At 38.5% G+C, this 12,845-nt stretch overlaps 1 long non-coding RNA gene across 14 annotated transcripts in view; it reads left to right on the top strand.

Moving 5' to 3' along the window:
• Positions 1–12,845, top strand: part of LOC144581009 (uncharacterized) — a 113,769-nt gene that overhangs the window by 21,176 nt on the left and 79,748 nt on the right. The window lies entirely within an intron of this gene.

The raw sequence follows: 12,845 nt of genomic DNA, 5'->3' as shown, positions 1-12,845 counted from the left end.
TGCAAAATTTTTTTTCCCATTCTGTTGGTTGCTGGTTCACTCTAATGATAGTTTCTTTTGCTGTGCAGAAGCTCTGAATTTTAATTCGATCCCATTTCTCTATCTTGGCTTTTGTTGCCATTGCTTTTGGTGTTTTAGTCATGAGGTCCTTACCTATGCCTATGTCCTAGATGATTTTGCCTATGTTTTCTTCTAGAGTTTTTGTGGTATTAGGTTTTATGTTTAAATCTTTAATCCATCTGGAGTTAATTTTAGTGTAACATGACAGGAAGGGGTCGTTTCTGCTTTCTGCACATTGCTAGCCAGTTTTCCCAACACCATTTATTAAACATGGAATCCTTTCCCCATTGTTTTTTTTGTGAGGTTTGTCAAAGATCAGATGGTTGTAGATGTGTGGTGTTGCTTCAGAGGCCTCTGTTCTGTTCCATTGGTCTGTGTCTCTGTTTTGGTACCAGTATCATGGACCAGCTAATTTTTATATTTTTAGTAGAGACAGGGTTTCTCCATGTTGGACAGGCTGGTCTCGAACTCCTGACCTCAGGTGGTCTGCCTGTCTTGGCCTCCCAAAGTGCTGGGATTACAGGTGTAATCCCCTGTGCCTGGCTGATAAATTTTCATTTGTATATACACATACATGTTTACAAAAATTGGGCATTGTTCTCCATATTTTTTCTTTTATGCTTTTTCTCTTTGTTATATTATGAGCATTTTGACAGTAGTACTTTAGTTATCCAAAAGTATGATTTAAAAATATGAAAATAGCTATTTATTGATAAGAAGTATTTCTAATTATAGAAATATATGTAGAACTATTTCTATTTCTAAGACTCTTTTTCAATACAGAATATTTAGAAAACATAGAATTCAGATAAGTGAACAGAAAATGACCTATCTTATTACTATGATCTGTATATATTTTTACTTTAAACACAAGTTACATAATATCGTATGTTGGATTTTCCCCCCTCATATGTATTTCTATTTTCTCCTCTTGAATCCACTCTTCATTTCTCTCTACTTCTCTGTGTATCAAATGGCTAACCTGTATGGACTGTGTAATCTGGCTGTCTTACTCTACGGGTCCTCATTATGTTCCCCTATAAAGGGTTCTGGCAAGATTTCAGGAGTAGTTTAGGTATTTATTTAATCAGATCTATGGGTTTGACTCCACTCCTTAGCCAAATACCACTCTCTTAACAGTATCTAGGGGGAGTAATGGAAATATTTGGTAAACAGCCATAACGAATACCCATATACCAATAAATATAGTTAAACCATGTCAGCATTTTTAAAACTTAAAACATTGGAACCTGAATGTGACTGTATATTTCTACATTCCCAACTCTAATTTATCTTCTTTTTCTCACCCAAAGGGAGCCTATAGGTAGCTAGGGATAAGTACAGCCTTTATGGGAATTTCTCCTTTGGGCAGCTTATGCAATTGAAGATCAGTTTACAGGCCTTTCTGAAGTTTTAAAGCTTGCAGTGAAAGGGAACAGATTGTGGAAAGGGCTTGACCTGAGAAGCAGGTGGACTAATAATTGAAAGGTCAACTGAGTCAGACTTATTTTTGCCAGTTGTTCCTGTATGCCAAGTATACAAGATAGAACTGAATTTGTTACCTGAGTCCTCCCTAGACCTGAGACTTGGAATATGCAGGAAAACCAATAAAAGTTGGGAGGCTTCCTCAAAGTGCCTCAGGAGTGAGGTGACAGTTTGCCTAACCTAGATCTTAAGAATGTGAATTCTGAAGCCTGACTAATCTGATTTTAAAATTTGTTTTCAACTATTCTTCTGTGACTTTGCATAAGGTATTTAAACTTTCTTTGCTACCTGTCGTCATTAATGAAGTGGCTAGAATTATACTACTTACATTAGAAGGATGCTGTGAAGAATAAATAAATGAATTTGTATTCAGACTCTTAGAATATTCCCTGGTACGTGGTTAAGTGCTTGATATTTGTTAGCTATTATCCTTGATGGTGGTATTCCAGTAGCTTACAAAAGTAAAGAACACTTTATACTCTACCACTTGTGAAATTTCATCTACTTGTTACTTAGTAACTCTAAGAAAATAAATTGTAGCCCACTTAAAGGTTCAGCTACTTGTTACTTAGTAATTCCAGGAAAATAAATTGTAGCCCACTTAAATGAGCCGTAGCAGCTTTAGATAAGTCCCTAAAAGCCTCTCAATGAGCTGACCTTTGACTCAGCAAATACAATCGCTAGATGAGAAAATGACAACTTGAATTTAAAAAGAAATATGAAATTATTAAAATTCAGATGCCTCCCAAAAGCCTTTCTATTGGAAGACACTAAACCATTAGGAAGGGTTTTGAAAGGGAGATCAATTGACAGTAAATGAGAGGCTAGAAGGATGAACTGCATAAAATATTTCAATACAAAGGAAAATGGAAAGCAATGGGCCAGCAAAGTGCTAGGATTACAGGCTTCTCTACTAAAAGTACAAAAATGAGCTGGGCGTGGTGGCATGCATCTGTAATTCTAGCTACTTGGGAGGTTGAGGCAGGAGAATCACTTGAACTCAGGAGGTGGAGGTTGCAGTGAGCTGGGATTGCATCATTGCCCTCCATCTTGGGCAAGAAGAGTGAAACTCCATCTCAAAAAAAAAAAAAAAAAAAATCATAGAACCAACCTATAACCATCTGGGATGGGCGCTTGCATTGAAGGGAAGTCCCTAAGTGTGTTTTATTTTTTAATACTTATAGTTCCCTTAAAGCTTTTTCTAGCTTCTGCTCTGTGTGAGGTCCCTGAAAATGAAAGCCAATAGTACCCAGTTAAGCAAATGCCCCAAAGGCCAAAGGGACTGGTGCTCCCCTTAATTCTCTCTGCCTATAGAATTTTAATTGGAGAGTTTCTCTTTTGTGATTTTTTTTTTATTGCATTTTAGGTTTTGGGGTACATGTGCAGAGCATGCAATACAGTTGCATAGGTACACACATGGCAGTGTGTTTTGTTTGGTTTCTCCCCTTCACCCACATTTGGTATTTCTCCCCTGGCAATCCCTCCCCACCTCCCCCTCCCACTGGCCCTCCCCTTTACCCCCATAGACCCCAGTGTTTAGTACTCCCCTCTCTGTGTCCATGTGTTCTCATTTTTCATCACCCGCCTATGAGTGAGAATATACGGTGTTTCATTTTCTGTTCTTGTGTCAGTTTGCCGAGAATGATGTTCTCCAGATTCATCCATGTCCCTATAAACGACATGAACTCATCATTTCTGATTGCTGCATAATATTCCATGGTGTATATGTGCCACATTTTCCCAATCCAGTCTATCATCGATGGGCATTTGGGTTGATTCCAGGTCTTTGCTATTGTAAACAGTGCTGCAATGAACATTCGTGTGCATGTGTCCTTGTAGTAGAACGATTTATAGTCCTTTGGATATATACCCAGTAATGGGATTGCTGGGTCAAATGGGATTTCTATTTCTAAGGCCTTGAGGAATTGCCACACCGTCTTCCACAATGGTTGGACTAATTTACACTCCCACCAACAGTGTAAAAGTGTTCCTTTTTCTCCACATCCTCTCCAGCATCTGTTGTCTCCAGATATTTTAATGATCGCCATTCTAACTGGCGTGAGATGGTATCTCAATGTGGTTTTGATTTGCATCTCTCTGATGACCAGTGATGATGAGCATTTTTTCATATGATTGTTGGCCTCATATATGTCTTCTTTTGTAAAGTGTCTGTTCATATCCTTTGACCACTTTTGAATGGGCTTGTTTGTTTTTTTCCTGTAAATCTGTTTGAGTTCTTTGTAAATTCTGGATATCAGCCCTTTGTCAGATGGGTAAACTGCAAAAATTTTTTCCCATTCTGTTGGTTGCCGATTCACACTAGAGACTGTTTCTTTTGCTGTGCAGAAGCTGTGGAGTTTCATTAGGTCCCATTTGTCTATTTTGGCTTTTGTTGCCAATGCTTTTGGTGTTTTGTTCATGAAGTCCTTGCCTACTCCTATGTCCTGGATAGTTTTGCCTAGATTTTCTTCTAGGGTTTTTATGGTGCCGGGTCTTATGTTTAAGTTTTTAATCCATCTGGAGTTAATTTTGGTGTAAGGTGTCAGGAAGGGGTTCAGTTTCTGCTTTCTACACATGGCTAGCCAGTTTTCCCAACACCATTTGTTGAACAGGGAATCCTTTCCCCATTGCTTGTTTTTGTCAGGTTTATCAAAGATTGTATGGTTATAGCTATGTTGTGTTGCCTCTGATGCCTCTGTTCTGTTCCATTGATCTATATCTCTGTTTTGGTACCAGTACCATGCTGTTTTGATTACTGTAGCCTTATAGTATAGTTTGAAATCCGGTAGTGTGATGCCTCCCGCTGTGTTCTTTTTGCTTAGAATTGACTTGGCTATGTGGGCTCTCTTTTGGTTCCCTATGAAGTTCAAGGTGTTTTTTTCCAGTTCTGTGAAGAAAGTCAATGGTAGCTTGATGGGGATAGCGTTGATTCTGTAAATTACTTTGGGCAGTATAGCCATTTTCACGATATTAATTCTTCCTAACCATGAACATGGAATGTTTCTCCATCTGTTTGTGTCCTCTCTGATTTCGGTGAGCAGTGGTTTGTAGTTTTCCCTGAAGAGGTCCCTTACGTTCCTTGTGAGTTGTTCTTTTGTGAATTATTTGACACTTTTAAGGAGAATTTTGTATTTCGTCTGGTATATTTTGTTTCCAGTAGAAAGATATGAAGGAGAAATGGCCCAAATATTATAGCCAACCATAAACAAAAACTGAATTAGCCTAAATCTACTTAATGAGTTGAAATTTGACTAAGCTGTTCAGTAATATTTGTCATTTATTTCAATGCATATTTTCCTTAACTTTCTGAAGAAAAAGTATGTAAGTATGTATAAACCCCAATCAGAAGCTTATACATACTTACATACGTATATTACTCAAAGTCGGCATTTGTGGCTTGAAGTGATGAGCAGTATCTAAGCCTTCCTCTTAGGGCTCCAAGCAAAGAGGTGCCTCTCATTTTACAGAGTCTAACCCCGTAAATGGAGAAAGACTCCTTCAGGGCACGAATATTGACAAAGACTATCTCCTTGACCAAGTTGTAGACAGGTTCCTCTGAGCCCTCTTTTTGACTGAACTCATTCTTGAGTCCTGTCTTTGGCTTACCTAGTCCAGTTTTAATAAGAATCTTAACTCAGTTTAGCAAGAATTTCCCTACTCTTGATGTCTCCTCTGTGATGTTCCATGCACTGACCGCTGTCACTCTGCTTATTGACTATAAATCCCCAGCTGTCTTTGCTATGCTCAGAATGAAGTCTGATCTTTTTCTCGCCTATTGCAATGTCCCTATTGCAATAGTCTTGAATAGAGTCTTCCTCACCACTTTAACAAGTGCCAGAACAATTTTGTCTTTAACAATAGCAAGCCAAGTCAAGGAACATATGGCCTAATGCCTAGAAATGCCCCAATCCTGCCCTTAATTTTTCAGAATTGTCTTCTTCCACTGGGCACGGTGGCTCACCCCTGTAATCCCAGCACTTTGGGAGGCTGAGGCAGGTGGATTACCTGAGGTCAGGAGTTTGAGACCAGCTTGGCCAACATAGTAAAACCGTGTCTCCACTAAAAAAATACAAAAAAATTAGCTGGACATGGTGGTGGGTGCCTGTAATCCCAGCTACTTGGGAAGCGGAGGCAAGGGAATCTCTTGAGCCCAGGAGACAGATGTTCCAGTGAGCCAAGATTGCACTATTACACTCCAGCCTGGGCAACAAAAGTCAAACTCTGTTTCAAAAACAAACAAACAAACAAAACCAGAATTGTCGTTTTCCTCCTAGGCCTAGCTCCTTGAGACTTGCTCCTAGAAGTAAACAATTTGATAGTTTAGGGAAAATGCTTGAGATGTCAAACTGAGTTAAGAGCAGAACTGCAAAGACTAGGTTAAATGGAAATTGAGTTCTTGAAAGATAATATTGCCTGGTAAAAGTGGGTAGTTTAGGCCTCAGTTTGATTTCAGATGGAATCAAAAGCAAACGCGCAGCAGTATGAGAAGATGCCCCAAACTAGACAAAATGCAAGGTAGCCATGGTTGGTGGTGCCTTTGTCTCTGGGTGGTGTTTTTTTCAGACAGGAAGGGCAGGAGAAGACTGCACCAAGTCAGGCTTCCTTGAAAATATGCAACACTACTGCCACCATGAGGAAATCGTTGAAAGGCAGAATCCGCCATTACAGCGTTCTTCCCTTGAGGCCCAGCTGTTGGGGAAGGTCTGGTCTGCAGGGAAGTGGAAGAGGCTTGGATTCTATGCTAAGCCTCCATGCCTTCTCTAAGGCCTTATCAGAGACCTGGACATTGGCGGGATCTTGGTGTAGAACCTGGAGAGTGAGGGGCTTGGAGTGAACCATCTGCTGCCAGGCAGTACTGTCACCGGAAGTCATGGGGCAGGGCCTCAGTTCCTCCTCGTGTGGTCAGGACTGGAGGGATCCACTCAAACACAAATGCAGGCTTTTGTGGGCATCTGTCTCCTGTTCCTACCCCTTGGAGCAAAAGTTAGCTGGCTTTCAGGTGGTACTACCATGCTATGGTGAGGCCTTATTATATACAAGGATTCCTCAAGGAAGCTATGGGGCATGGGTTTCTTGTGGCAGCCATGTCAGAACACAAGGAACAGGCCAATTCCCGGTGACATATTACAGAGGCAAGTATGCTTGCTGAGGATCTCAGATCAATTAAACATCTAGAGATTCATGGCCTGCAGCCAGGAGGAATTGAAAAGAAGTAGGACCACATAGCCAAACCAAGAAGTAATGAAACGTCTAAGGGAACAGATAGGAAAAAACAGATGGAGAAGAAGTGGTCCAAATATGTCAGCCAAGCATAAACAAAAAATGAAGTAGAATTCAATCTCATTTATATGTATTACATATGACTAAGCTGTTAACTAATATTTATTTATTTCGACATAGAGAGTGTAAAGGATTGAAAATGAACACACATTTCCAAGTCCTTGCCTGCCAGAGGTGTCATTCCTTGTGATATCACTCTATGACTTCATACATGCCTGTTGTAGGAGGAATATTGTAAAGAAATGTGATTATTTCTAGAAGTGCAAAAATCAGGCGGCAAAAAATGACGTCCCTGAAGATCATGAAGGAGGACACATTGGCACATCATTCCTCCAAAAAAGCAACAAGCCAGGCATGAACTAGAAAAAAGTGTCAGAATCCATTTTCACAAGTCTGGAGCTTGTCAAAAAGTTACACAGCCAGGGAAGGCTTGGTGAAGAAAGAAGTGGCTGTTGGCCAGGCGTGGTGGCTCAGACCTGTAATCCCAGCATTTTGGGAGGCCAAGGTGGGCGGATTACCTGACGTCAGGAGTTCAAGACCAGGCTGGCCAACATGGTGAAACTCAATCTCTACAAAAATACAACAATTAGCTGGGCATGATGGCAGGTGCTTGTAATCCTAGCTGTGTGGGAGGTTGATGCAGGAGAGTCACTTGGACCTGGAAGGCAAAGGTTGCAGTGAGCTGAGATCACGCCACTGCACTCCAGCCTGGGCGACAGAGAAAGACTCTGTCTCAAAAAAAAAAAAAAGTGACTGCTTTGTGGTGAGAGAGCAAGTGAGCTGTGGCATTATGAGCTGCCTGTCTAGCATCCCCCAACCTCCACAGTGCCTTGAATATAGCTCCTACCCTGGTGCATAGTTATAACACAGAACTTATTCTCAAAGAATTGTTGCATTCCAGTTTGACCTGTCCTCTGGCTCCCTAAAGGATTGGTGTAAGAGCTTGCTTTTGTTTTGCCTTGCTTGGATTGTTTCCAGGTTTGGAACAGCTTCCTGAGGGGTATTTGTTGAAAGAACTTAAAGACAAAAGTATTGGCTATAAGAGTCTGGGGCAAGGGATGACAGTTAAAATAAACAACAAACAGATGGAAAAGCATGGGAAGGAAAAGGTTATCAAAGGAAATACTTGGGGGAGTAAGAACTTTGAAAAGTTCTTGTATATACTAGAGAAATAAGAAAGGCATGCACACGTGCAGGGATGAACAATTATTCAGGAAATGCCAAAGACATTAAGGTCTCATATCTCACTAGCTTTTAGGCCCCTTGCAAGATAGAAGTGAAGACTACAGCCTGGATGGTTGAAAGAGTGCCCCAACACACAAAGCCAGTCTTCAAGGACTTCGAGATTACTTCTCTTTCTTTCTTAGGCTCCAGGAGTTTAAGGCAACTGTGAGAGTACTAGGAGACCACAGACTTCAGTGATCACACATGATAAAAATGTAGACTTGACAAAAATATTTAAGAAAAGTTACTAAAAAAGCAAATAAGAACAATCCACAAATAGTATCAACAAAACCCATGGGGCAGGGAGGTAAGTGTGTTTAGAAATCTAATTTCCAGACTTGATGCAGTATGATATTCGAAACATCTAATTTTTAATAATAAACAAGAAAGAAGACATGCAAAGAAAACGAAAAGGTATGATCTACTCACAGGGAAAAGAAACCGTGCAGGAGGAAGCCCAGGCATTGGGCTTACTAGAACCGTTATGTCAACTCTCTTAAATATGCTCGAAGTCTTACAGTCAATGAAATACAAAGAACTAAAGGAAACCAAGAGAATAATGTCTTACCAGGTAGAGAATATCAATAAAGATAGAGAAATTATTATCATTAGTAGTAGTAGTAATATTGAGATGGATTTTGCTCTTGTTGCCTGGGCTGAAATGCAATGGCACGATCTCAGATCCCTGCAACCTCCACCTCCTGGGTTCAAGTGATTCTCCTGCCTCAGCCTCCTGAGTAGCTGGGATTACAGGCATATGCCACCACACCCAACTAATTTTTGTATTTTGGGGTTTCTCCATGTTGGTCAGACTGGTCTCAAACTCCTGACCTCAGGTGATCCACCCGCCTCGGCCTACCAAAGAGCTGGGATTACAGGTATGAGCCACCGAGCCTGGCTTGAGAAATTATTAAAAAAAAAAAGAACTTTTGGAACTGAAAACTATAGAAACTGAAATGAAAAACAAAATCACTAGAAGTTTTCAACAGCAGATTAGAACAGTTAGAAAAAAGTCAGTGAATATGAAGCTAGAGCAACTGAAACACATGGATATATATGTGCAAGAAGCTCAACAAACTCCATGTAAGACAGACAGGAAGAAATCTACAATGACAAATCCTATTAATCATGCTGTCATAAGACAAAGACAAAGCAAGAATCTTGAAAGCATCAAAAGAGAAAGGCCTTAATTATATACAAGAACTTCTCAATAAAATTAGCAGCCAGTTTTTCTTCAGAAACCATGGAAGCCAAAAGGCAGTGGGGTAACATATTTAAAGTTCTAAAAGCAAACAAACTTGTCAATAATTCCATACCAGCAAGACTAACTTTCAGAAATGAAGGAAAAATTAAGACATTCCTAGATATAAAAAACTGACAGATTCCACCAATTGTAGACCTCCCATAACAGAAATGCAGAACAGAGTCTCTCAGGATGAAATGAGAAGATTCTAGATAGTTAACTCAAAACCATATGAAGAAATAATGAACAAGGAAAAAGGTAGCTACATAGATACATAAAAAAGGCAGAAGTATTATGCTTTTGGTTTGTAATTCCCTTTTCCTTCCATATGATTTTAAAAACAAATGCAGAAAACAATAATTATAAGTCTGTATTAATAAGTACACAATGTCTAATGATGTAGTTTGTAAAAATAACACAAAAGGCATTAAAGCTTTCAAGGAGTAGGTTTTAGGTACTATGTAAACTACTTTGTGGTTTAATAAAAATTGCTTGCTATAAAATGAAGATATTAATTGTATTCTGCTGGGTAGCCATAAAGAAAAAAAATTAGTATATAGAGAAAAAGAAGGGAATAAAAATGGTGCACTAGAAAAGATCAGTTAATCACACAGGAAGGTAAGAATGATGGAATTGATAAGAAAGCTTTAAGACATATAGAAAATATACAGCAAAATAGCAGGAGTAATTCCTTCTTTACCAGTGATTACTTTAAATGGATTAAACTCTCCAATTTAAAGAAAAGGATTGGCAGAATGGGTTTTTTAGAACATCCAATTCTATTCTGTCTAAAAGCGACTGGCTTTAGATCCAACTCATAAATGGTTAGGAAGGAGTAATAGGATGAAAAAAAAAAAGATTTCATGCAAAAAGTAACCAAAAGAAAATTGGTCTAACTGTACTGATACCTGACAAAATACACCTTAAGACAATAATTGTTTCAAGAGACAAAGATGGACATTACATAATGATAAGGTCAGTCTGTCAAGATTTATTTTACAAGCATCCCCAAATACATGAGGCAAAAACTGAACAGAACTAAAGGAAAATATAGACAGTTCTAAAAAATAAGCTGGTGACTTCAATACCCAACTTCATCTATTTTATTATTTATTTATTTGTTTATTTTGAGACAGAGTTGCTCTGTCGCCCAGGCTAGAGTGCAGTGGCATGGTCTCGAATGAAACCTCCGCCTCCCGGGTTTAAGCGATTCTCATGTCTCAGCCTCCCAAATAGCTGGGATTACAAGTGTGTGCCAACAGGCCTAGCTAATTTTTGTATTTTTAGCAGAGAAGGGATTTTACCATGTTGGCCATACGGGTCTTGAACTCTTGGCCTCAAGTGATCCGCCCGCCTTGGCCTCCCAGAGTGCTAGGATTACAGGTATGAGCCACTGCACCCAGCCCAATACCCCATTTTAAATAATGGATGAAACAACTAAACTGAAGATATTAAGGAATTAGAGAATGTGAGCAAAGTTATAAGTCAACAAGACCTAAAAGATATAAAAGCAAATCTTACCTTGAAAGGTAAGATTCCATCACCTACCATATTGACCGTGCTGTACCAGGAGAAGGGAACTGGCTTTTGTGACATCCTGGCCTGTGCCTGAGTCTATTTTTAACTTATTGTGGTTGATTTCAAGGATGGCCTATGGACATAGGTGTACTGACACTGAGGATTGCCTTGTAGAGGCTCTGGGAAGCAAGCATGAGGTCTTTCAGGTATCTGTGAAAGAGAAAAATGACCTCTAACCTTCCCATTATATATCATCTAAAGAACACTCAGAGAAAGCCTTGACTAGATGAGCTAGGCTCCCTTAGGTAGCCCCTTCTGCCTTCACAAAATCTGAATTCCATTCTCTGTGGCCTGATTGGCAGAGACATTCCCGGCTTCTGATTTAGGGAGAAAAGCCAACAGTTGGACCTTAGGCATCAAACCATGTAAGTTTGCTAACACTAGGTAAGAGAAATAACAAAGTAAAGGGCATTTTACTTTACTTCTAACTTATGTGATAACCTTGAACCAAACGTCTAAACATGTATTTATTCTAGAGAGCAAATATGCGCATTGTAATGTGTCTGTAAATTGTAAAATATTCAAGCAAAACAACTAACAGTGTCTACTTCTCTGAAGCTGAGTTTTTGAGAGCACATTTTCCAGTTTTACTTTTATTTATAATGAAGCCTTGACACATTGACAAATAAGGCTTAGTACTGATAACATTTTGAGTAATACCATATTTATATCTAAAAATAAGCAGCACTATTTACATGTTGGGATGATTAAATGTCTTGCTCCTACTAGTCAAGAAAATTAAAAACTTCTAGCAAATTATTGCTTAACACAAAATCCAATTAGCTGAAGTATGCTTGCTGACATTTTAAGTAGCCTTTCCACATAAAACCTGAGAAAAATGAGAGAAGGAAAAATAACCAGAAGGAACTTTTACATAAATGGTGTCATTTGATGTTTATAACAAAAAAATTCCTGCACATATGAATTCCTTCTACCTCCCCCAATATAATACAAATAGAATAACAAGCAGAATGCAATTGAGAAAAACAGTAATTGAGTTGATTGACCTTCTACAATAGAGAATATACCTCATTAATTTCTGTTATAATTGTTCAGTTTTTTTTTTTTTGCCAAATGCTTATATTATCCTTAGGATGTGAGCAGTATTTAACTCATTCTTATTTTTGAACAATAGAGAAATGTTACGAGATTTAGCAATAAAGTACTGTTAGTTACTCCATGCCACTGGAAATTTCCTATTACCTAATATTGTGTGAAATATTCAAGGCACTAAATGGTACCGATAGTTTAATAAGGATAGAATTAAACATAATAACTAATGTGATTGTTTGTATGTGTATGTGTTTTGAACACCTTGTATAATAAGGGATTATATTGATAAGCCTCTATTGATTTAGTTAAATGCTCATCTCTCATGAACAATCAGTGCATGTAGCCATCAAGCTGCTGATAGTGGTTGCTTCATGAAAATGGGATTTACAATGAGGTGTTTTTATTTGTCCTTCATAGATCTGAATATTCTAAGAGATTTTTCAAAAAGCTGATATTTATATTTTGAGAAGCAATCAAAACCAGATATCTGTTGAAAAAGTTGGTGCAAAATCCTTATTGATCTCAGATGGAATTCAGTAATTTATAATTTTGAAACGTAGAAAATGGGAATGTTGATAATAGCCCCACACTTTGAAATTGCTTGTTTCTTGGTGGGGTGGCATTAACTGTGACCTACCTGCTTTTCTTTATGCAGGACTACTGTATCTGAAAATATTGTAAAGAAGCAGATCTAGTTTTGAGAAATACCAAAAACAAGAAGGCACTCAAAAAAAAACTAGCATCCCCCAAAATATTTAAGAATAAACTTTAAGAATGTTTAACAAGTTTGCAAATGTTTAAGTTACAATAAATACAGAGAATATATTTGAACACTGGATATACAGATACATGGGAACTTTAAATAGAGAAGTTCTTATATGACCAGTGGAAGATGTGAATGTGTGATAAAACCACTTTAAAA

The sequence above is a fragment of the Callithrix jacchus genome, chromosome X (assembly GCF_049354715.1).
Source record: "Callithrix jacchus isolate 240 chromosome X, calJac240_pri, whole genome shotgun sequence".
NCBI classification, from domain to species: Eukaryota; Metazoa; Chordata; class Mammalia; order Primates; family Cebidae; genus Callithrix; species Callithrix jacchus.
Note: the sequence above shows the minus strand (reverse complement) of the source record. Positions and strands in the feature narration are given on the sequence as shown.